This window comes from Saccopteryx bilineata, chromosome 1, assembly GCF_036850765.1.
Source record: "Saccopteryx bilineata isolate mSacBil1 chromosome 1, mSacBil1_pri_phased_curated, whole genome shotgun sequence".
NCBI lineage: Eukaryota > Metazoa > Chordata > Mammalia > Chiroptera > Emballonuridae > Saccopteryx > Saccopteryx bilineata.
The window spans coordinates 404,259,321-404,282,361 of NC_089490.1; the positions used below are offsets into that span (position 1 = coordinate 404,259,321).

General features: G+C 59.6%; 1 protein-coding gene across 7 annotated transcripts in view; it reads right to left on the reverse strand.

The window, feature by feature from the left end:
- SHANK2 (SH3 and multiple ankyrin repeat domains 2) overlaps positions 1-23,041 on the reverse strand; it is a 443,651-nt gene that overhangs the window by 405,353 nt on the left and 15,257 nt on the right. For all 7 annotated transcript variants that reach the window (XM_066252293.1, XM_066252296.1, XM_066252295.1 and 4 more), the window contains one exon: positions 14,975-15,078. The gene's annotated coding sequence lies outside the window, so the exon portion shown is untranslated. The remainder of the gene's footprint in view (positions 1-14,974; positions 15,079-23,041) is intronic.

The following is a 23,041-nucleotide window of genomic DNA, read 5'->3' on the forward strand; positions in this document are numbered from 1 at the left end:
TGGCAGAATAAATCTTTATAAAAAACTTACTATAGTTAAATCTATCTTTTTATTTATACTTTGGTTGCTCCTCTACCGCCCACCATGAAAGCTGGAACGCCCACTAGTGAGCGGTAGGGACCAGGTTGACCACCACTGGTCTACACAGTCGAGGGCAGGACATCACAAGACCCATGGGCAACACAGGGCCGGGCAGGCCACTCAGCCCCTGCGGAGCCCCAAGGAGGCCACCAAGTCACGCTGGCCCTGCCTCTGTGCCCCTGGCTGCATGCAGCTCCTGGCATAGGTCTGTCCCCCAAAATAATGTCCGTCCCATGAGGAGACGTTTCTTCGAAACTGAAAATGGACAAGCCTCACAGGTGCGCTCTCTCTCTCTCTCTCTCTTTCTCTCTCTCTCTCTCTCTCTCTCTCTCTCTCTCTCTCTCTCGGGCCTGGGTCTGCCCATATTCAACCAGTTCTTACTGTGTCCCCTCTGATGAGCCTGTCGCTCTCAGGATCTAGAATAAAATGTACTGTGAAAACAGAAGTCCGTGGCGTGGACGGTTAGAACCATTCGGATCGGAGGGGGACGCTTGCCGGTGTCACGGGGCGAGGTCCGGTCCCTCAGGTGAGTGCTGCTGGCCCTGGGCTCTGACTGCAGGGGAGGGGTGTGGGGGTCCAGGCTCAGGCCAGCCTGTCCCCTCACTCCCCCCCTGCTGGACAACGGTGGGAGCACAGCTAGGTGCACGCAGTACCAGAGGGAGGTGACATCCATCTGCCCAGAGAAAGTCGCCCAAGCTCTGAGAAGCTGTCCACGGAGGTACGGGGTGATGGTGTTGAGTCCTGTCGACATTAAACACCACAGCGCGTTGGATGTGAGCCGCGTCTGGCTTGGCTGGTGGTGTCGGCACTCAATGGACTCCAGACCCTCATCCCCCACGGAGGGGGGAGACCTGGCCTGCTCCCCGCGGCACAGCCACACCCCACAAGCCATGGAAGCACCGCGGGGCTGAGTGCCCACCCTGAGGGCTGGCGGGAAGGTCGCCCGCCGAGGGCCAGCCCCCGGCTCGGACGGCTGCTGTGATCAGGGGCTGCCAGAGCACAGGCTCACCCGCAGCCGAATCTAATCACCGAGTCTGGGCACCAGGAAGGTCGCCCGCGGAGGGCCAGCCCCCAGCTCGGACAGCTGCTGTGGTCAGGGGCTGCCAGAGCACGGGCTCACCCGTAGCCGAAGCTAATCCCCGAGCCTGGGCACCAGGAGCGTACACAGATGACAGCGCTCTGAGACTGCAGGTGGGGAGGGGGGGATGGACTGTCACTGACGTGCTATGTCTCAGGGCGTCTGTTACAAAAGGCTTTAAAATTTTCCAATCCAGCGCTGGGGTTCTCGACAGCTTTCTGGGGCCTCCCAAGCGTGGGGCACAGCGGGGGTGAGGGGGAGGCTCTGTCCAGGGGCCGATGCCCACGCCTGCAGGAGTCTTTATGGCCACTCCCTCGGGGGGACAGCCCTGACCACACCCTGGGTGGGGCTGTGGCTACTCCAGCCCTGCCATCATCCACGATGACAGTGTTTAAGCAGAGGACAAGTTTTCCTTAATTCCTATTATTACGACAATTGTGGGAACCTGGTTCTCCCCCGAAACCATAATTTCAATCTCTCATCCCCTGTTTTCCTGAGAAGGATCTGGAAGAAACACCTTCCCCTATGGGGAGTTAAAAGCTACCGAGTCAGTCAGCCTCCTAAGAGAGAGACATCCTCGCAGACTCTCACGGGGATGTCCGTCCCCTGGGGCCACACCAGACTGCCCAGTGGCCCAGCCCAGTGACCTCCAGTGCCCCCCACAGCACAGAGGGCAATATCCACACTCCAAGCTTCGGAAGTCGGTCGGACTCACTGCTGAGGAGGCCGGCTAGACCCCCAGAGAGATGACAGGGGCCACAGAACCCCCTCCTCGCACACCTACAGTCGGTCTGTCCAGGGTCCCCAACCTCCCACCTGAGATCTGGATGCAGGAGGCTGCCCTGGGGGCCAGGAGTCGCTCCTGACTAAGCACAGCTGGGAGAAATCATGGCTCTCGACGAATGAACGAGAGGCCAGCCCTCCAAGACAGTCCCCAGAGTTCACGTGCTGGAAAACCTCGGCTGGCCGGTCCGTGGCCCGCAGGCCAGGCCAGCCCCAGAGCTGACGGCCAACATCCCCGCTGCGAGCCGCCCGCTGCCCGGGAACGACCAGGCTATTTTGCTGACTTTCTTGAGGGACAAGTTATCGAGTCTCCCACTTTGCACTTCAAAAAAAAAAAAAGAAAAAGTGACCCAGAAGCAGGTGGCTCGGGGTATCCGTGACCAGGCCGCCCCCGCGCCCCACCAACACGTTGGCATCTCCGAGCATAAGCCACGCAGCGCGGACTCCACCTGCTGGCGTCTGGCAGCAGCAGGCACATCCGGAGGGAAGGAAAAAGGGACAGGGGAAGCGGTTTCCATGCAGGAAGTGGAGGACGTTCACCGTGTGTGAAGGCGGGGTCTGGGCGGTTGAAACCAGGGTTTCCTACCAGGGTCAGAGCCTAGAGAAGCAAGAAGACACCAAGCCCCCACCCCAGCCCATGTGACAATGCCCCCCCCCCCCAGGAGGAGTCCACACAGCGCAAGTCCCGGCACAGAAACATACAAACAAGCAAACACAACGGTGTTGGGTTCCTAAGATTAGATACAGGCCTCCAGAAACACCTACAGATGGCATGTTTGGAAAGCCTGTCAATCCACATAAATAGCCACACCGTACCAGCCCACGCGTCAACACACACCAGATGAATTCCAGCCCAGGAGGTCCAGCCTCTAGAAAGTGCTGGAATCATCTCCCACCACCCCTGAAAGACTTAAGAAGATCAGGTCACCGCTGCAGAGGGCTCAGAAAATCACGGGACAAGGACAGAACACTATCCAGCCCCCCACCCCCACCCTCTCGGGGAGCCACCCCCAGGGCACAGAGACAGCCTGGGTGTCAGTATTTTTTGTTACAAAGCAGCCTGCCATGTCCACCAGGGAGACGAGCCACATCCCCGGCCCCCTGCCCTCCTCCTTGAAATCCTCCAGAACACGGCAGCAGAGGTGTTTTATGTTCACACCCCTGAATTCAAGGACAGAGAGGAAAGGGGAAGCTGGAACCACGGAGAGGGGGCAGGTGAGCGAGCAGGCGGCCTCCGGGACAGACGGGCAGGGCATGGCCAGCCGGCGGCGTGCCACAGAGAACTCCAGAAACTCTCAGGAGCCTAATCGCTGTGGGGTCCCGGCGAGGGGCCGAAGACAGGACGGAGGCGGTCCTGTTGCATGGCAGCCCCACGACCGTCCTCTTCCCCGTCGGATAAAGAGGGAAAGGTGACGTTCTGGAGCGAGACCCTGCACGCGGGGATGTGGGGCCACGCGGATAACAGAGAGATGATGTCATAGCCTCCACACACTGAACACGGTGGTTCCCGTCCCTGCCTGGATGCCCCCCTCTCCTCACGCGGACCAGGTCTCAAGACGTCTGAGGGAAACGTGACGAACACAAGAGAAAAGAGGCACAGACCCCGGCAGTCAGACCCGCAGCAAAATGGCTCAGACCCTTTGGTCGCGGTGGGATGCCCAGCAACCCTGCCCGCCCCCCACCATGCCGCCAGGACCACGTCTCAAAGGTAAACAAAGTCACCTGGTGGGGGGCAGCCGTGCAGACCGGCTACAAGCACTCGGCCTCATTGGTGCGCGGGTGCGCGGCAGCACCACGTGCGGATGGCCTACGCTGGGCAACGGGAGCTTGCGCTCGGGGATGGCGGATGCGCGGGGGTGCGCGGCAGCACCGCGTGCGGATGGCCTACGCTGGGCGACGGGAGCTTGCGCTCGGGGATGGCGGATGCGCGGGGTGCGCGGCAGCACCGCGTGCGGATGGCCTACGCTGGGCGACGGGAGCTTGCGCTCGGGGATGGCGGATGCGCGGGTGCGCGGCAGCACCGCGTGCGGATGGCCTACGCTGGGCGACGGGAGCTTGCGCTCGGGGATGGCGGATGCGCGGGTGCGCGGCAGCACCGCGTGCGGATGGCCTACGCTGGGCGACGGGAGCTTGCGCTCGGGGATGGCGGATGCGCGGGCGCGCGGCAGCACCGCGTGCGGATGGCCTACGCTGGGCGACGGGAGCTTGCGCTCGGGGATGGCGGATGCGCGGGTGCGCGGCAGCACCGCGTGCGGATGGCCTACGCTGGGCGAGGGGAGCTTGCGCTCAGAGATGGCGGATGCGCAGACCGCCTGCCCGCCACCGTGAGGGGCCATTCTTGCTGCTTGTGTGCCGGAGAAGAGGTTTTCCCCTGCCCCTGTGCTTGTCCTCCGTGGTGAGACTTTATTAAACAGAATGGCCCTAACGCTTTCTGGCTCTGCAGTTTCTCTACCATCTGCCCGAATCCAGTGTGGACCTGCCTGGCCTCGGCAACCGGCACTACCTCTGGTGTAGTGGGCGGGGTTCGGAGCAGATGGGTATGGAGCTGCTGACACCCTTGAGGGCTGGCATAGAGGAGAGGCTGTTCCCGGTGGCTCTCCCGGTGGGGACCGTGAGCTGGGTGTTTTCCTCGCAATCCTGCGAGAAGCTGCGTGAGGTCGAGAGCTCCAGGATGAGCTGCGTCCTGAGCGGCGGCGGCGACGGTGTGAACTGGAGCGAGCGCAGGAGAAGGAGGCCGACCGGGTTCGAGAGCGGCAGAGCACCCACGGAGCCCGGAACTGGAGCGAGCCACAGGCGCGTGAGCTGCAGTGTGCCCTGGAAGCTGGACGTGGGCGGCAGCTGTTGGAGGAACACCTGCAGGTTCAGCTTCAGGCTGAGAGCCAGCAGCCGCGGGAGCTGAAGATGGAGCCGGGCCGGCAGAGAGGCTCTGAGTCGGAGGGAGCAGGCATTTCCAGCTCCTCTCCTGAGGATGAGGAGGCTCGGGCTGAAGCTGCCGTCCACACACTCGGAGACTGGCCAGTGGTTGTCCAGGAGGTAGGAACCCAGCAGCAAAGAGCATCCCCTGAGCCCCTGGGAGGGTTGCTGTGACTGTGGGACACGGGTGGACAGCAGCAGGCTCTCCGGGGCAGAGGAGGAGAGTTTGGCCACCATTGCCACGTGCTGCACCGTAGGGCAGCGTCTTCATGTCATGGCATCCCTCCATGACAGCGGAGATGAGGGGGGAGGTCTGAGGCCCCCTGTGAACCAAGCTGCCTGTACCGGACCTTTGCCTTGGTGATTTGCACAGACACCTGGGCTATCATGGACTGATCGTTAAGTGGTACGAGGGACTCTTGGACTGTGACCAGAGGGGGCACCAGCTCCCTTGTTGGGTGGACATGCCACCTTTGGACAGTATGAGGGACCCTGATTGGGGGGCCGCTCCAGTGGAGGCCCTCCTGCACCAGGAAGCCAGTTGGAGAGATGCACCAAGGACACATTACGGTTTCCATGGACACAGCCCTGGACTGTACTGCCCTCCCCCCTACCGTGGAGCAGGGGGCTAGAGATGGGCCCCCAGTTTGCGCCTTGGGCAGAGTGCTCAGGGAGACACTGTGAAGGCCGTCTTTGTAATTGTTGCGATTGTATAACTTGTGCTGTTGCTGTAGTCTGTGTCATGTACCTCATTCCCCGCACAGGGATTTTGTGGTGTAGACTGTGAAGGGAGCAAGAGGGGTGGAATGTTGGGTAGACAAGTGTTTTATAGGTTTGCTGGCTCGTGTTGAGAAGGAGCCATGAGTGTAGAGTCTATGGGAGGCTGCGGGTGCGAGCTCAGGATGAAAGGTTGCAGATTGCACACTGCCTTCCCGCTTGGGAGGGGTGGTTGTTTGCTACTGTTCGCTGGAGAAGGGGTTTTCTCCCCCCGGCCTGTTTTGCAGAAGAGTCCAGAGAGAGAGAGAGAGACAGAGAGACAGAGAAAGACAGAGACAGAGAGAGACAGAGAGAGGGCTGAGGGGCTTGGGAGCCCTGCTGAGGCTGATGGGGCCTGTGAGTCCGGAGGGTGAGTCCGGAGAAGAAGTCCGGGCCGTGGAACTGGAGAGGGGCCAAGGCAGGGGACCCCGAGAGAGAGGGAAGTGGTCTTCCCTGCCTGTTTGCTTGTCCACCGTTATGAGACTCTAATAAGTGGGACAGCCCTCCATTTTCTGCCTCCTCAGTTCCTTTACCGTCTGCCCGAATCCCATAGGAACTTGCCTGGCCTGGCGGCGGCCACTGGCTTGACAGATGCCCGTTTCCCGGGTTCACCCACAGACTGCAGAGCTGGTCCACACCCCAGGGCTGGACCCTCACCGCCTGACCCCGCATGGCGGAGGAGCCCAGCACAGCGGAGGAGCCGGGGTCACCATCACAGCAGGAGATGCCTTGGCAACGCCCGCCCCCCTCCCCTCCCCGAAGGGCACGGGTGTGGCAGTCAGGACCCGAGTCCCCGTCCGGCCGGCGCTCTGGACGCCACTGCCTCCACCGTGAGCTCTCTGCCTGGGTCCTCTTCTCGGCCCCTCTGTACTTGTCTCAGCTTGCTGTGACCGCTGTGACCGCTGTGACTGTGCACCACAGAGGGGGTGACAGTAGACATCTGCTGGCTCCCCGTCCTGGAGGCTGGAAGTCCACAAGACTGAGGTGTGGGCAGAGCTGATGCCTTCGGAGGCTGAGGGAGAACCTTGGGGTTCACACGACATCTCCCTAGGTACCCCTAATTTCCCCTCTTTATACGGACACCGGTCACTCCGGATTAGGGCCCCCCCATAACATCACTGCAACTTCATTACACCCACAGACCCTCTATCTCCAAACACTGCCACGTTCTGCGGCCCGGGGGTGAAGGTACCAACACCCCAGGGTCACGGGTCTTGCAGGGTCACGGGTCAGCCTGCGTCCACAATTCACGACAGCGACGACGTCAGCTGGAGCGGCTGGGCCAAGAGCATCGTCAGTCCCCCGTGTGACAGGGCCGTCACCGCCCAGAGAGACCCCCGGGAGCCTCCCCAACGCCAAACGCATCACCGGGGACTTGGAGCAGGAGGCTGGAGTGGCCGGAGGCGGGCAGAGCTGTGTCCAGGTGGCCCGGTCTAAGGAGGTCTCCGGAAGGTGGCTGGGCCTTGGGTATGTAAATGGAGCCAGGTGCTCCCCTGGGGTCAGCGTCAACACCAGGGTTTGGGGAGCCCTGTGCTGGGTGTGGGGGGTGTGGGGAGGTGTTGTCGGCTTCAGCCTCACTCTCACAAACAGCCTTAACTCACGTGACCTCACACCCCAGGCACACTCCCTTGTAAGTCTCCTGTCCTTCACCTCACTTTAATAAACTCAGATCTTATTTCAAAATACAGACCAGGATGGAGCCGGCGGGCGCAAAGTAACTGCCAGAAACCCAAGGGCAGACCGAGATGGGAAGGCAGATTTGGGGGGCTGGGGTTGCCCAGGCAGGATGCGGAAGAACACAAGCATTTTACAACCAATAAAACCGCGGGTACAGGTGTCAGGGACCCGAGGAAACGGCCATAAAGTGTGTTCAGAGCCGGCCCGGAGGTGATTTACACACCTTAGGGGAGCCAGAGAAATGCAAGATACAGCCAAGCCGCTGAGGAAGTTTGCCACAAAATTCCGTGGGACAGCTGCTTGCAGAAGAATGCGGACTTCTGTGATTGGATCAGGACCCTGGGCTGGTGGAGACAGGGACAGCCGGTGTCTGTGGATTATTAGGAAGGCTGGCTAAAGCTACAGAGAGAGCCACCTGCAGACAGACCCCTGGGTAAATGCCAAGTCCCGGTCCCAGCCATGTGTCCTGGTCAGTGGTCAACCCCAGTGGCCGAGACCATAGGTCCAGACCACTGGGGCGCATCCGTTTCCTCCGTGTGTCCGCGTTCTGAAGGCTTAAGCCTGAGGATAAATGAGAAGAAAGAAACCAGAGCCCCCGAACTAGTCTCGTAGGTCAGATCCAGAAAGGAGGTTTCGTGTCTGGGCACTGTGGCCATTCATCCTTGGCCCTGAAGACCGACCGCTGACAAAGTGACCTTGTTGTCCAGTCGAAACATGCAGCTGAACAACACATTCAGACGTGGGATCTTACACTAAACCCAGAAGGTAATTTCTTTTTTTTTAAATTTGGTCAGAGAGAGAGAGAGAGAGTCAGAGAGAGGGATAGGTAGGGACAGACAGACAGGAAGGGAGAGATGAGAAGCATCAATTCTTCATTGCACCTCCTTAGATGTTCATTGATTGCTTTCTCATATGTGCCTTGACTAGGGGGCTCCAGCAGACCCAGTGACCCCTTGCTCAAACCAGCGACCTTGGGCTCAAGCCAGCGACCATGGGGTCATGTCTATGATCCCACGCTCAAGCCAGCAACACCTCACTCAAGCAGGATGAGCCTGCGCTCAAGCTGGCAACCTCAGGGTTTCGAACCTGGGTCCTCTGCGTCCCAGTCCAATGCTCTATCCACTGCACCACCACCTAGTCAGGCACATAAGATAATTTTAAGGGAATGGAAACCACTTGTATGTGGCATGTTCCAGAGAACATGAGATTCCCCGTTTTCAGTGTAGACGAATAACAGCACTTAAACACTTGAAACAGAACGTCCTGCTAGAATTATACGAGACCCTGCCCAGGTAGGTGAGGTCCCACGCTCACCAATGGCTCGCTCTCAAGGGACCCTAAAATCAACCAGCCTCTCCGGTATCACAGCTGTGTATCAAATTTGCAAGCCCCGAGGAAATTCGGTGCTTGGATTTGTACCTCCAACAAAACGGACTGTTTGCTCTAAGATCACACGTAACGGAAAATACTCTCCTCCAGGTGGGGAATTCCCTGGGGAACAGTCAGGGGCCCAGAGGCCCTCCTCGGGGGGCTGCCTGCCATCCAAGAGTCAAGGAAAGCCAGCCGTGAAGAGGTGGGGTAGTTGTTAAAGCCCCAGCTCAGGACTTCTGTGCGGCCACAGCACTCAGCCTCTCTCTCTCTCTCTCTCTCCCCATGAGCACGGTGAGACCAACAGGTACACTGGCCTTCCAGGCAAGGGGGGAGTGACCCCCGGATCCATGCTTTTCTCCTCACAAGCACCTGTACGCCTCCCTCCCTCCCTAGGGACACCCCATGGAACAGACCCAAGGAAAACCCCAGCCTGCCGAGAGCGTCCACGCTGCTGGGAATCATAACAACTACACGGGTCACTGCCTCCCGAGGCTGTGTACGGGGCCCCTGGAAGCATTTCATTGGCTGAGCAAACCACTGCAACCCCCCCACCCCCCCAGGGAGGGGGCCCAGCATCTAGAGACGGTCCTGCTGTCTGTCTCTCCATCGGGGCAAACCCTGCCTGCTCAAAGGTCCAGTCAATTCTCCCGGCCAAGGACGCTGGCCGCCTTGGCCTTGGCCTCCGCCCTCCAACAGGCACCCTGGTCGGCGTTTTAGAAATCACTGCGGATTAACTGGACAGAAACTTCCCACCCAAGCTCAGCCCCAGGAAAGGGCATTTGGAGTGGAGGGATCTGACCAGCCACCCCTGCGGTGAACTCCAAGTCAGAGCTGTCCCTGCGGGCGGGTCACGCGGCCTCTCAGCCCTGCAGGGTGAGGACCGATCTTGCATTTTCACCTTTCTACGTGATGAGTTTGGTGGACCATCCAAGTAGAGTGGACCCCGAGGCCGCTGGCCAGGCACCCCACTTAGAATCGTAGGTCGTGGAGGGAGCATGGAGCTCTTGGCTAAAACATCCCGTCCTCCCAGCCGGACTCCAGTGAAGGGCGGCCCCGTGACATTAGAAGTGACCAACGGGGCCTCCAAGAGGGGTCTCTGCCCCCCAAAGACAGTCACAGGACGCAGGCTCCCTCTCCCTGGGGAGTTGATCCCACCCCCCACCCTGTTGTGCTCAGTCTGGAGCTGGGAGAGGAACGGGGCCCTGGCGGGCACGGGCGCATTCCGCGCCGTTCAGGTCCCGACCGCGGCTTACTCCCTCCCTGCCTGCGTCCACAGCCGAGCCCAGGCGCTCCCGCCGATGCGTGACGCTCACGCTCACGCCGCCTTGCGGAGGAGGCGAGCTTTTCCGAGGCGGAAGGAGGTCCTGCCGCGCACGCACCCTGGGCCGCAGCTTCCGCCGGGCTGTCTGGGGGCCCCAGCATTGGGGATGCCGGTGCACACGCCCTTTCCTCGAAGTCCCTCCTGTTCTGCTCGGCCCGTGGCCACCCCACATCGTCGTCGCTTTACCCGTGGGGACCACATTCCAGCCTTGGCGCTGCCACTTGCTGTGTGACTTTGAGAAAGTCCCTAGACCTCTCTGAACCTCCGACCCTTCTCCCGTCCCTCGGTGCTTTCCTTCACAGGAGACAGCGTCGTCACCGCCACCCCAGACGCCGTCAGCACGCACGCTTGGCCAGCAGCAACGGCGCGGCCGGTTCTGCATTTCCCATTAGAACACCCACCAACGCCACACGGAAGTCAGACTCAAATCGGGGTGAAGCCAGCAGATGACAGCCACCCGCATATCAGAATGACAGCAGACTCGGCAGCAAGCCGGAGCCCTGAGGTTCCTCTGTGGACACTGCCGGTGTCTCAGCTTCCCGTGACGGGCAGGCGGGAGCCCGGGGTCCTGCGTGGCAGGTGACCGGAGCACGGAGGGCGGCAGACCTGTGTGCCCTCCAGCCCCGGCAACAGCAGCTCACAGCCGTCTCCTTCCAGCCCACGCGTCACGCCGGGAGGCAGTCACGGGCCGCCAGAGGTACCTGGCGTCTCCCTACGAGACACCCCCGCTCCTGGTGGCCGCCGCAGCCCCGGGAGGGCGAGGACAGAGGTGACCGTCAGCCGACGTCCCGAGGGCCAGCCGCGGAGGAAGCAGGCAGTGTCCCCAGGGACCGTGGAGGAAAGACAGCCCACGCGTGGACGTCACGCCTTGCCCTGTGGAATTCTAGTCGCCCGTGGCTGGAGAGACAGCGGTGACCCTGTCCAGGGTGAGGCGGCGCTGTGGCCGTGGGCGGCCTGCGTCGGCGTGGCTGGGGACAGTGTCACGGGCGTTCAAGAGGCGAGAAGATGGCAAAAGGCCAAGAGAGGGACGTTTCCCTAAAAAACATGTTCTCCCTAAAGGCGGGCTGTTCTGTCTCCTTGTTTGTTTGTTTGCTTTTTAAGACTTTTTTCACCCTGGCCGGTTGGCTCAGCGGTAGAGCGTCGGCCTAGCGTGCGGAGGACCCGGGTTCGATTCCCGGCCAGGGCACACAGGAGAAGCGCCCATTTGCTTCTCCACCCCTCCGCCGCGCTTTCCTCTCTGTCTCTCTCTTCCCCTCCCGCAGCCAAGGCTCCATTGGAGCAGAGATGGCCCGGGCGCTGGGCATGGCTCTGTGGCCTCTGCCTCAGGCGCTAGAGTGGCTCTGGTCGCAATATGGCGACGCCCAGGATGGGCAGAGCATCGCCCCCTGGGGGGCAGAGCACCGCCCCTGGTGGGCGGGCCGGGTGGATCCCGGTCGGGCGCATGCGGGAGTCTGTCTGACTGTCTCTCCCTGTTTCCAGCTTCAGAAAAATGAAAAAAAAAAAAAAAAAAAAAAAGACTTTTTTCAGCAGTTACAGGTTCCCAACGACACTGAGAGGAAGGCACACAGAGTTCCCCGTTGCCCCTCCCGCCCCCTCACCGTCAACACCCCCCACCAGACGGCACCTCCGTTCCAGCGGCCAAACCTACATGGACACGTCACTGTCACTTGTCACCGTCACCCAGAGTCCGTCGTTTTCGTCGGGATCCCCCTCTGAGTGTTGTGCGGCCTGTGGGTCTGGACGGAGGTCTAGTGAGTGACACATGTCCACCGTTTTAATCTCGCGGCCCTAGAAAAGCCTGCGAGCCCACCTGTCCACCCACACTGCCTCCCTCCAGCCCGGACAAGGCGGAGACCCTCCTGCCTCCGTAGCAACGCCCTGCCTTTCCCAGAGTCTCACGCGGTGGAAATCGCACAGTGTGACCCTCTCAGCCTGCTTCCCTGCGCTTACGACTGGGCAGGGAAGGTCCCTTCGTGTCCGTCCACGGCTTCCCGTCCCTCTGGGCGACCATCCCGCTGGAGGGGGTCTGCCTGCACCCCCAGGAGAGGAGTCCCCCCCGTAGTGGGTCTCCTCACACCTGTTTGTCAGGATTCAACTTTAGTCAGCTGCCCAAAGGTTCTCGAAATGGAGGTGGGAACTCTTTGGAATGTCTCTGAATTCCACCAGGAGGAATGTTCCAGAAAGGGGCGGACCTATCGGCACGTGGTCCCCACCCCCACCGCCGCCGCCGCCCGCCATCACCACCACCACCACCGAGTGCCTTAAAGCAAGCCTGGAACTCGGGGTTGGGGATGGGCTGTCTGCTAGCCCGTTGATGGCAGGGGGTGGCAGGCTCTGCAGGTGTCCACACAGCCAGAGCCATTTTCAGCGGCTGCTGAGATTCGGGGGGCGGGAGACAAGGCCAGGGAGATCTGTGTACCCCCTCCCAGGCTGCGGCAGGGGAGGAGGGGCTCCAATCAGCACGGAGGGGCTCACCCGCCCTGTCCCCCCCACCCTAGGGTACCCATGTCCGGTTTCTGTCCATGCGTCCTGAGCCAGCCTGTGCAGAGAGCCTCAGTGTCCCCGAAAGTGATCACAAGAGGGAGAAACAGAGCATGTGTCCTCTGGCCACACGGCACGCAAGCACCCACCCGCACCGCCGGACATTACTGGTACTGAAGCACGGAGGGGCCATCCGTGCCAAGTGCCCGCGTTGTCCTTGCCGCCCTGGCAGGGACATCAGACCACCCCACCCCTGACTCCACTGCTGATGGGCAAACACCCGATGGGAACGACACGCTGGGGGTCCCGCCTCTGTGGTGACGGGCGTTCCCCGGGCGCCTTCCATTTAACGTGACTTGGAGTCCACTTCGTGCTGGCCCTTGCAGGCCGGGCTGCTCCCTCTGAGGGTGTCGGGGAGAGCCGGCACCCCTCGGGTGGAAGGCGGGAATGTGGGGAAGGAACTGGGACGTGAGCGTGGAGAAGGGCGGGGACTGGCAGCCCTGCCCGCAGGCGCCGACCCGTTAAGTGACGTTATGTCCGTGTTCGTCTGTACCCACAGCGGCAGAAGTGGAGAAGTTACAGGGTCTCGCTCCTAATGCTTCCCAATGGCCAGCCCACTACCTGGGCAAACAGGATAAGCTGTCATATCGTAAAAACATCAGCAAAAGAGGACGAGAGGAAGGAAAGGAGGAAGGAAGGAAGGAAGGAAGGAAGGAAGGAAGGAAGGAAGGAAGGAAGGAAGGAAGGGGAAGGGAGGGAGGGAAGGAAGGAAGGAAGGAAGAAAGAAGAGAGAAGAAGGGAGGGAGGGAGGGAAGGAGGGAAGAAAAGAGGGAAGGAAGGAGGGAAAGACAATTCCAATTTAACCAAACACCCTGCATTTTATTTCAACAGTCTGAGATCATGCTAAAAACCTGAATCAGACGGTTCACAGTGAACATTCCCCGGTTTCTCCCTCGTTCTCTCCAGGAAAACGTGACATTGGCGAGTTTCTACCTCACGTCCCTTCAGAGCTTTGCGGAAATGCAGGTGAGGTTTTTATCCAGGAGACAAAACCGAAGGCGTGGGAAAGGGGGTGACAGAGCCCAGAACCTGCCGCCCAGGTGGCCCGTCCCTCTCTCTCCCTGAACCTAAGGCTCTTCTCGTCCTCGTCCCCGACGCCTGGACGGCTCTGACCGAGCCTCTGCTGGCATTTCCCCGGAAGGTGAGCCGGGGAGGCAGCTCGTCCATCCACACTGGTCACCTCCGGGCTCAAGGGCTGAGTGACTGGGGAAGAACTTCCTCTCTGTCCACCCTGTCTGCTTTCAAATGCCCGCTACCTGAATTTCAATGAGTCCCATTAAAAAGTAAGAGAAAGACATTAGTCCTGGCCGGAGGCAGATTTCACGGTGGGTGCACCAGGCACGCGCCCTGGGACCGACTTCTGAAGAGCCCCCTGCAGAACCCCAGCCTGACACTTTTTTCTAAGGGCACCGGTGTGGTTTCCTATTGCCATTTAAACATGAAGAGTACATAATATTTTTTATTTATTCAAAAATATGGTTAAACATGTATTTTTTTCCCTGTCTCTCTATTTTTTTTTCTGAAGTTGGAAACGGGGAGGCAGTCAGACAGACTCCCGCATGTGCCCGACCGGGATCCATCCAGCATGCCCACCAGGGGGCGATGCTCTGCCCATCTGGGGCGTTGCTCTGTGGCGACCAGAGCCATTCTAGCGCCTGAGGCAGAGACCATGGAGCTATCCTCAGCGCCCAGGCCAACTTTGCTCCAATGGAGCCTCGGCTGCGGGAGGGGAAGAGAGAGATGGAGAGGAAGGAGAGGGGGAGGGGTGGAGAAGCAGATGGGCGCATCTCCTGTGTGCCCTGGCCGGGAATCGAACCCGGGTCTCCTGCACGCCAGGCTGACGCTCTACCACTGAGCCAACAGGCCAGGGCCTCCCTGTCTCTCTATTTTAAGGGGCCCAATATTTTCTTCTGCGACCAGGGCCTCAACCGACCTTAATCCTAGCCTCTGTGTGTTGCACACAGTAAGTGCTCAATAAAACTGGTGCATCTTGACCCCGCAGAAGCCCAGGTGCTGGGCTTTCTTCCATTGCTCCCTGTGCCCGGGCACAAAGAGGGGTCCCCTGGTTCGTGAGAAAGTAGAGGAGAGGCACTTCGAACACCCCGTCCACCACCGCCCCCTGGCCGCACTGGCTGACTCGGATTCGGCACGACAGCATAGGACATCTCAGAGCAGACACAAGGAGCCAGAGCTGGGGCCTGGAGTCTCGGTCCCCGAAGGTCCCCTCCAGGTCACATTAGCTGGCACTAAGGAGAAGCTTGGATCCCCCCAGCACCAAGGACAGCTCCTCCCACCCTGTCCCCGCCTTAATACCCGGCCTGACCAGGAAGGAATTAATTCACTGCCCTCTGGCCTCATCACAGAAGGGATGGGGTAGACCATAGCGATCAACGATCACCGGGGGACTGTTGGCTTACAGGTGACAAAGACAAGGAGACAGTGTTCTCACTCACCAGAGGGGCGGGCCACAGGGCCCCACAGAAGGACGTCCGGGAACAGGAACCGTCTGGGCTCCCACTGGGCCGTGGCACGGAGTCAGAGGGACAGCCGTCCAGAGCTGTGAGAGACAACAAGACCGGGGCTCGGTTAGTGACAGGCCGTCCAGAGACAAGACGCCGACACCCCATGCAGAGCCGAAAACCGGGGACGACACTCTGCTCCCAAAGTGACAGAGCAGGCGTACTTCTCCCTGGTCCCCCACGCAGCACAGGTGAGAACTCGGCTGACAGACAGGAAACATAAGGCTCTGGCAGGTGCAGAGGAGAAGGCAGGCTGGCCTGGGGCGGCCAGTCCGGGCCTGAGGCCTGAGGGGGCGGCCAGCCCGGGCCTGAGGCCTGAAGGGGCGGCCAGCCCGGGCCTGAGGCCTGAGGGGGGGCGGCCAGCCCGGGCCTGAGGCCTGAAGGGGCGGCGGCCAGCCCGGGCCTGAGGCCTGAGGGGGGCGGCCAGCCCGGGCCTGAGGCCTGAGGGGGGCGGCCAGCCCGGACCTGCGGCCTGAGGGGGGCGGCCAGCCCGGGCCTGCGGCCTGAGGGGGCGGCCAGCCCGGGCCTGAGGCCTGAAGGGGCGGCCAGCCCGGGCCTGTGGCCTGAGGGGGCGGCCAGCCCGGGCCTGAGGCCTGAAGGGGCGGCCAGCCCGGGCCTGAGGGGGGCGGCCAGCCCGGGCCTGCAGCCTGAGGGGGCGGCCAGCCCGGACCTGAGGCCTGAGGGGCGGCCAGCCCGGGCCTGAGGGGGGCGGCCAGCCCGAGCCTGAGGGGGGCGGCCAGCCCGGACCTGAGGGGGGCGGCCAGCCCGGACCTGAGGCCTGAAGGGGCGGCCAGCCTGGGCCTGAGGGGGGCGGCCAGCCCGGACCTGAGGGGGGCGGCCAGTCCGGGCCTGAGGGGGCGGCCAGTCCGGGCCTGAGGGGGGCGGCCAGTCCGGGCCTGAGGGGGCGGCCAGTCTGGGCCTGAGGGGGGCGGCCAGTCCGGGCCTGAGGGGGCGGCCAGTCTGGGCCTGAGGGGGGCGGCCAGTCCGGGCCTGCGGCCTGAGGGGGCGGCCAGTCCGTGCCTGCGGCCTGAGGGGGGCGGCCAGTCCGGGCCTGAGGCCTGAGGGGGCGGCCAGCCTGGGCCTGAGGCCTGAGGGGGCGGCCAGTCCGGGCCTGAGGCCTGAGGGGGCGGCCAGCCTGGGCCTGAGGCCTGAAGGGGGCGGCCAGTCCGGACCTGCGGCCTGAGGGGGGCGGCCAGTCCGGGCCTGAGGCCTGAGGGGGCGGCCAGCCCGGGCCTGAGGCCTGAAGGGGGCGGCGGTCGTTCTCGAGGTTGGGTGTGGCCTGACATCCCGGACAAGGAGCTGAAGAAGCTGGAAACCCAGAAACCTCCAAAGCTTCAGACAAGTGACATCCCCTCTAGCCAAAGGGCCGAAACGGTGGGCGCCTCACACGACAACACGTTTAGACAGTCACCGCGGGACCCCTCCAGCCAGACGCCACAGAAAAATGGCGGCCCCACCCACAGCAGCAGCCCAGCCTGGGGTGGGGAGCCTGGACGTCCCCCCGCTGTAGCTGTAATGAGGCACTCACACCCCCACGAGGACGGCATCAATAAGCCAGGGTCGGGAGCTGGGACCGTCAGCCCTGCTGGGCACCAGCAAATCCTCCTCTTGTTCCATTCGGGGCGGGCAACACGGGGAGCTGGATCTCCACACCCACCTGGCAGGAACAAGGCACCCTCCCTCACCCCGCTGGACCGTGTCAGAGAGGGCTAATGGGCTCTGGTCTTTCTCCCCCATCAACAATAGCGAGGCCACCCGCACCACGATACCACACACTGTGGACCACATGGGGAACAGGAGCCCCCAATCCCACCAACAGTAACAAGGAGCCCCCCCCCCAGCTGGATATACAGCTTGTGCCCAAGGTCGCTGGCTTGAGCCCAAGGTCGCTGGCTTGAGCAAGGGGTCACTAACTCAGCTGGAGCCTCCCGGTCAAGACACAGATGAGAAAGCAATCAATGAACAACTAAAGTGAAGCAACTACAAGTTGATGCTTCTCACCTCTTTCTTCCAAATCTCTCTCTCTCTTCCTTCCTGTCTCTTTATCTATCATAAATAAATAAATCTATCTCTCGAGTTAAAAAAAAGCCACTTATAAGGGGGTCTACAAATATTTGCTTCAAATACAATGACACTGGGATAGAAGGAAAAGGGTGAAAAAAAGGATACAGTGTGCAAACATCAAGCAAAGAAAAGCAGGCATGGTTATATTAGTATTAGAAAACGGAGACTTCGGGGCAAATAAAACAACCGTAGAGCGGAACATTTTATATCGATTAAAGAGCAACCCATCAAGAAGACATAGCAATCCTAAAAACACAGGCGCACCAAACACATGAACCATACCTGGAATGAGCTCAAAGGTCTCACAACAGACCCTGCCGACCTCAAAGGGCCGTAAAGGAGAGTGCTACAAACAGCTGTACACAATCATATTTGACAGTGTCGATGAAGTAAACCAGTTCTTCAAGGGATACAAACTATCACGCTCCATCCGTTACAACATAGGTCATTTGAACAGCCCGATGTCTCTGAAGGAAACTAAGCTCAGAGTGTAAAACTTCAGTTTCGTAAGAAAGGGATCTCCACACCCAAATGGTTTCACTGCAGAATCTCATGGAATGTTTAAGAAAGAATGAATACCAATTCTATACAATATCTCCCACAAAATAGAGGAGGGAACAGTTCCTAATTCATTTCATGCAACAGGTACGACCCTGATACTAAAACTAGATAAAGAAAGACCAAGATATTAGCAATAAAAATTTGAGCAAGCCTGACCTGTGGTGGCGCAGTGGATAAAGTGTCAATCTGGAAATGCTGAGGCCGCCGGTTCGAAACCCTGGGCTTGCCTGGTCAAGGCACATATGGGAGTTGATGCTTCCAGCTCCTCCCCCCTTCTTTCTCTCTCTGTCTCTCTGTCTTCTCTAAAAATAAATAAATAAATAAATAAAATTAAATTAAAAAAAAAACTTGAGCAAGCCTGACCAGGCGGTGGTGCAGCCGATAAGAGCGTAGGACTGGGACGCAGAGGACCCAGGTTTGAAACCCCAAGGTCACCGGCTTGAGTGCGGGCTCACCAGCTTGACCGTGGAATCACAGACGTGACCCCATTGTCAAGGGCTTGAGCCCAAGGTCACTGGCTTAAGCCCAAGGTTACTCGCTCTGCTGTAGCCCCCTCCCCCCATCAAGGCACATATGAGAAAGCAATCAATGAACAGCTAAGGTGCCGCAATTAAGAATTGATGCTTCTCATCTCTCTCCGCTCCTATCTGTCTGTCCGTCCCTGTCTGCATTTATCTCAGAAAAAGGAAGACAGAGACCCACCCAGAAACCTATACATCATGTTTGTTGCCGCTGTGGTCACAACAGCCAAAACCCGGACACAGCCAGCATGGCTATCAGACCGACCCCCGCCCGCCCTGGGAGGCTGCTTAGCATAAGAAAGGAAGAACCATGGATACACATCCTGCAAAGAGAGAAAGCACTGGTGTGAAAGGTTCCTTACTGTGTGATTCTGTTTCTGTATGATTACCAAAATGACCAAACCAGAGGCAGAGAGCAGCTCGCGGTCAGCCGGGGCCCAAGAGCCGCTGGGGCAGGATGGACATCTGTGTGGGCAGCGAGGGGACCCTGGTGTGGACGGGGAAACACCTGGACCCTGACCGTACCCTCGGCAGTGTCCTGGCTACAAAAAAAATAAATGTCACGCTGTTTGTGCAAGACCCGGCTCTTGGGGTGAATGGCAGGGAACACAGGAAAAAAGGCTCTGTTGTGATTCCTGACCGTTGCCATTGTTTCAAAAACAAACTGGTTCATCAGCTTTCTAAGCACCCTGCAGGACACAAAGACGTGTGACACTCAGTGGAACGGAGTTGCCACATCACCAGGGGACACGGTCCCACTCACAAGCACACGCCTAAAACAGGCACAAAAACGTGTCCAGATACAATGAGCCCGGCGGCGCTGTTCTTAGCTGACAGCTCCCGACCGGAAGCCCCGAGACCGGTGACTGACGAGGTAATGGTGGCCCAGCCACCCTATGGGACATCACCGAGATGTGAAAGGGACCAACCCCGGACACAGGGGCAACGGCACGTGAACCCCGGAAAACACTCCGCCCTGCGCAGGAAGCCAGGCGCCCGGGGCTGCAGAACGTACGGTTCCCTCCAGGGGAACCGACCTGAGTGGTCAAACCATGGGCGGAGAGCGGGTGGGCAGACGCCTGGGGCCGGACGGGAGGGTGGGGTGCGGATGGGGACCACCTGCTAATGGACAGGGCTTTGTTTTAGTGGGGACACAAATGTCCCTCAACGGACCGTGGCCGTGGTTGCACAATCCCCCGACTATGCCAAAAAATAAATTTTAAAAATTCCACTGCGTCGTACACTTTGAACGGGCAGTGTGTGTGGTATGTGAAATACATCTCGACAAGCTGAAAATAATAATAATAATAATAATAATGATAGCAAAAGCTGGGACTGGGTTCCAGGAAACGTTAGAAAAGAATCTATTTTAGAGTGATCTTCGCAGTCTCCACAGAGATTAAGGAAATGATTGAACTATTTAAATTGTTAGCCTTGGGCCGCCTGTCTCTATGAAGCAAAACATTCATCATTCCCGGGAGACTGAAATTGTTCACTGTAAAACGTTCTAAAACAGCTCTGTCCCCCTAAGGAAGGACCCGGGGCACAGTGTGGCCCCCGTGTCCTGCGCTGGGAACCAGGTCCCGAAGGCCAACCCTGGGCCCTGGGCCTGGACAGACCCCGCCCGCCCCCTCTCTCGGGAAGGCGCTGCCTGGTTCCCGACCCGTCCTGCCACCTTCTGGCTGCCAGCATCCCAGCTAATTCTGCGCAATGGGGACTCGGTGAGTGTGCACGGGGGCGGGGGGGGGACCCCACACACGGAGGCAGAAATGCCAACATCCTCCCCTCGTCCAGAAAATCAGCTGGAGTAGCTAGCGCCATCCTGCAGGTCCTTCAGGAAAGCTTGGAACCTGCTTCTCCCTGAAGTAGACACCGGTGTTTAAATGACAGCTTATGTGTGACATGCTCACGGCAGCGCCATCCCAACGGCCAAAATGCGGAAACAGCCCTCTGTCCACCGACAGAGGAGCGGATGCACAAAACGGGCTCCTCCCAGACGGTGGAATACTACTCAGCCACGAAAAAGGAACCCCGCCCCGCCCGACGCTTGCTAGCTGTGATGAACCCTGAAGACGTCCTCCTGGGTAAAAGAAGCCAGACGCAATGACCACGTGTTGTATGACCAACTTCACGCGGAATGCCCAGAAGAGGCGCCTCCGCAGAAAGCAGACCGGGGCCGCCAGGGTCTGGAGGGAGGGGACGTGGGGCAGTGACTGCTAGCGGGGACGGGATTTCCTTCCAGGGTGGTGAAAACGAGAGTCTTCGGAACAAGACAGAGGTGGTGATTGCACAGCAAAGTGCATGGACTACACGCCAGAGAACCGTGCACTTTATAGATCGGCTATGTGCTGCGGATTTCACGTCCGTGGTAACGGAAAGGACCTCCGAGCCCCAACGGCTCACGGAGGGGTTCGGAACCCAATCCCCACGGAGTGAAGGGAGGGAAAGAAACTGAACACCGGGCAGAATGCCGCCATTTCCAGGGACGAGGAGGGGAGGAGAGAAAACCCTGGTCTCCCGTTTGTCACCAGCAACGTCCTAAAAGCCGAGTTCATGAAGCCTGTGGGCGATGGGGGGGGGGGGGTGGAGGGTGGACACCACTTCTCCACTGTGCTGTCCACATGTCCGCACAGGCAACACTGCGGCTGTACCTGATGGGCCCGTTCTCCTGATGAGGCCACCGAGGCCCACAGGCCCGCAGGTGCTGAGTGGCACAGCCAGGACCGCAGCCAGGGCCCAGACACCCACCGCTGCCTCTCCACTCCCCGCTATGGGAAAATGCTTGTCCGAGAAGCAGGACAAGCACGTGGCTGTGGGCCCGTCTCACCCGTGGATGTCTGGCCCTGTCTGTCTGTCTCTTTCTCTCTTAAAAAAAAAAAAAATCCAAACCTGCAGCTACTCATGCCCAACAGTGGCATTCCTGGGCACTTACCCCAGAAAAAGGAAGACAGAGACCCACCCAGCCTAACACAGACACCTACACATTCATGTTTGTCTAGGGCGCAGGGTGGAGAAGCCCCACGGGGGGCTGCTCAGCAGGGCTCCTGGGTGGCCACAGGACGCTTGGTGCCCCTCTGCCTCCAGCCAGTAACCGCGGAGGAGGAGAGAGGGCCACATGCAGGCTGGAGAGAGCGTGGAACAGCGACCGTGTAAAACTATTCGGCAACACGGTTAAAATATTAATGGCAGCTGCCAGGGAACCACAGGCCCTGTGACAGGTGAGAGACGGAAACGCGACCAGGCGTGTCCACGCCGGTCCTGAGTGCGTGGTCCCTGGGCAGCACTAAGGGAGACCCTGGGAGGGAGGAGATGGGATTTCTCTCTCAAGGAGGGCCGTGGTGGGGGCCACGGGAACGGCCCACTCCGTTCATGCCTCCTGGATCTCCCATCTGGGGAAGTCCTCTCCCAGGGACCCTGGACTCAGGTCATTTTAAGGAGACGTAAGAACAGCAGCCTGAACATGGGAACTTGCTGTCTCTTGCTGTCCTTGGGAGCCCTGCGACTACCAAGTGACCAAGCCGAGCTAGCTGCCAAGAGGAGATGAGAGACAGAGGGTCCAGTACCCGCCCCCCTGCCCTCGCCAACAACCAGCCACGCCCAGACACCTGGGAGGTGAGGTTTGTGCACCAGCTGACCACAGGTAAACTCAGAGAACGCAAGAACAGCCTGGCTGAGCCCCATGCAGACGGTCAGCTTGCTGATTCGAGATAAGATAAATCAGGGGCCGGCAATTTACAGACCCCGCAGGCCAAATCCGGCCCACAGCTTGTTCCTGTCGATAAAGTTTTATTGGAACACAGCCATGCCATTCCTGTGCATAGTCCCCGGTTGCCTTTAGCAAGACAGAGTAAAGCTGAAGATGATTGTGTGGCCCGCAGGCATGAAATATCTACTCTTGGACCCTGAAATAAGCCCTACATTTTGCAGAGGTTTGTTATGTGGAAAAGGTCAGGTGACACGACCCTCATCTGAAGAGCTACCTGTTGGGTGGGTGTTGTTACCTCTACTCCCCAGATCAGGAAACTGGGGAGGGGGAACTCAGGGTGGTTAAGGATCCACAAGGTCCCAGGTCACACAGGCGCACACGCAGGTGCATCGGACGTTACCCTGGGTGGTCCGACACACACCCCGCCCCAGCCAAGGCCTTCTAGAGAGGGCTCCTGCACGGATGACTGAATGAATATCCCATCTCCTCCATGGCCCTCCCCTCCTCCCTTTGCAATAAAAGATGGCAGGATAAAATTTCAGGTGAACAAAAGCATCCATGTCAGCAAAACCCATCTTCAAGCGAGAAGGCCCCCCTGGAACAGCACGCTCCACTGTCCCCCGCCGGCCATCTGGATCCCGGAGGGATGGAGGTGGGGAGGGAGTCCGCCCGCTGGGAGCCCCCCCTCCACTGTGGGACCCACCCCGTGATGCAGTCCGGTGCCTCCTTCCCCGCTCCCTGCTCTCACAGGATCAGACGGAGCTCTGGTGGCCCCCAAGGCCGCCAATGTCCCCAAAATGGCAACAGGTCACCTGGGAGGGGGCTGCTAGATGCCCCATCACCTTGAGCCCCCACATGAACAGCCCAAGCCAGAGGCTCTGCATAGAACAGGATGGGGCGGGAAGTCACACAGGGCCTGGGCCTGACCCTCGGGTCCCAACAAGACAGAGGAAGGGAGGTGACAAACTCAAACACCTTACATGAGGCACAAGATCCCTGAGAGATCAGGCATGTGTTGCCAACAGGGATGAGAGCAGTCCACAGTCTCAACTCTGAGTAAATTATCTTTTTTTTTTTTTTTTTAATTCAGTGAGAGAAGAGGAGGCAGAGAGACAGACTCCTGCATGCGACCCGACTGGGATCCACCTG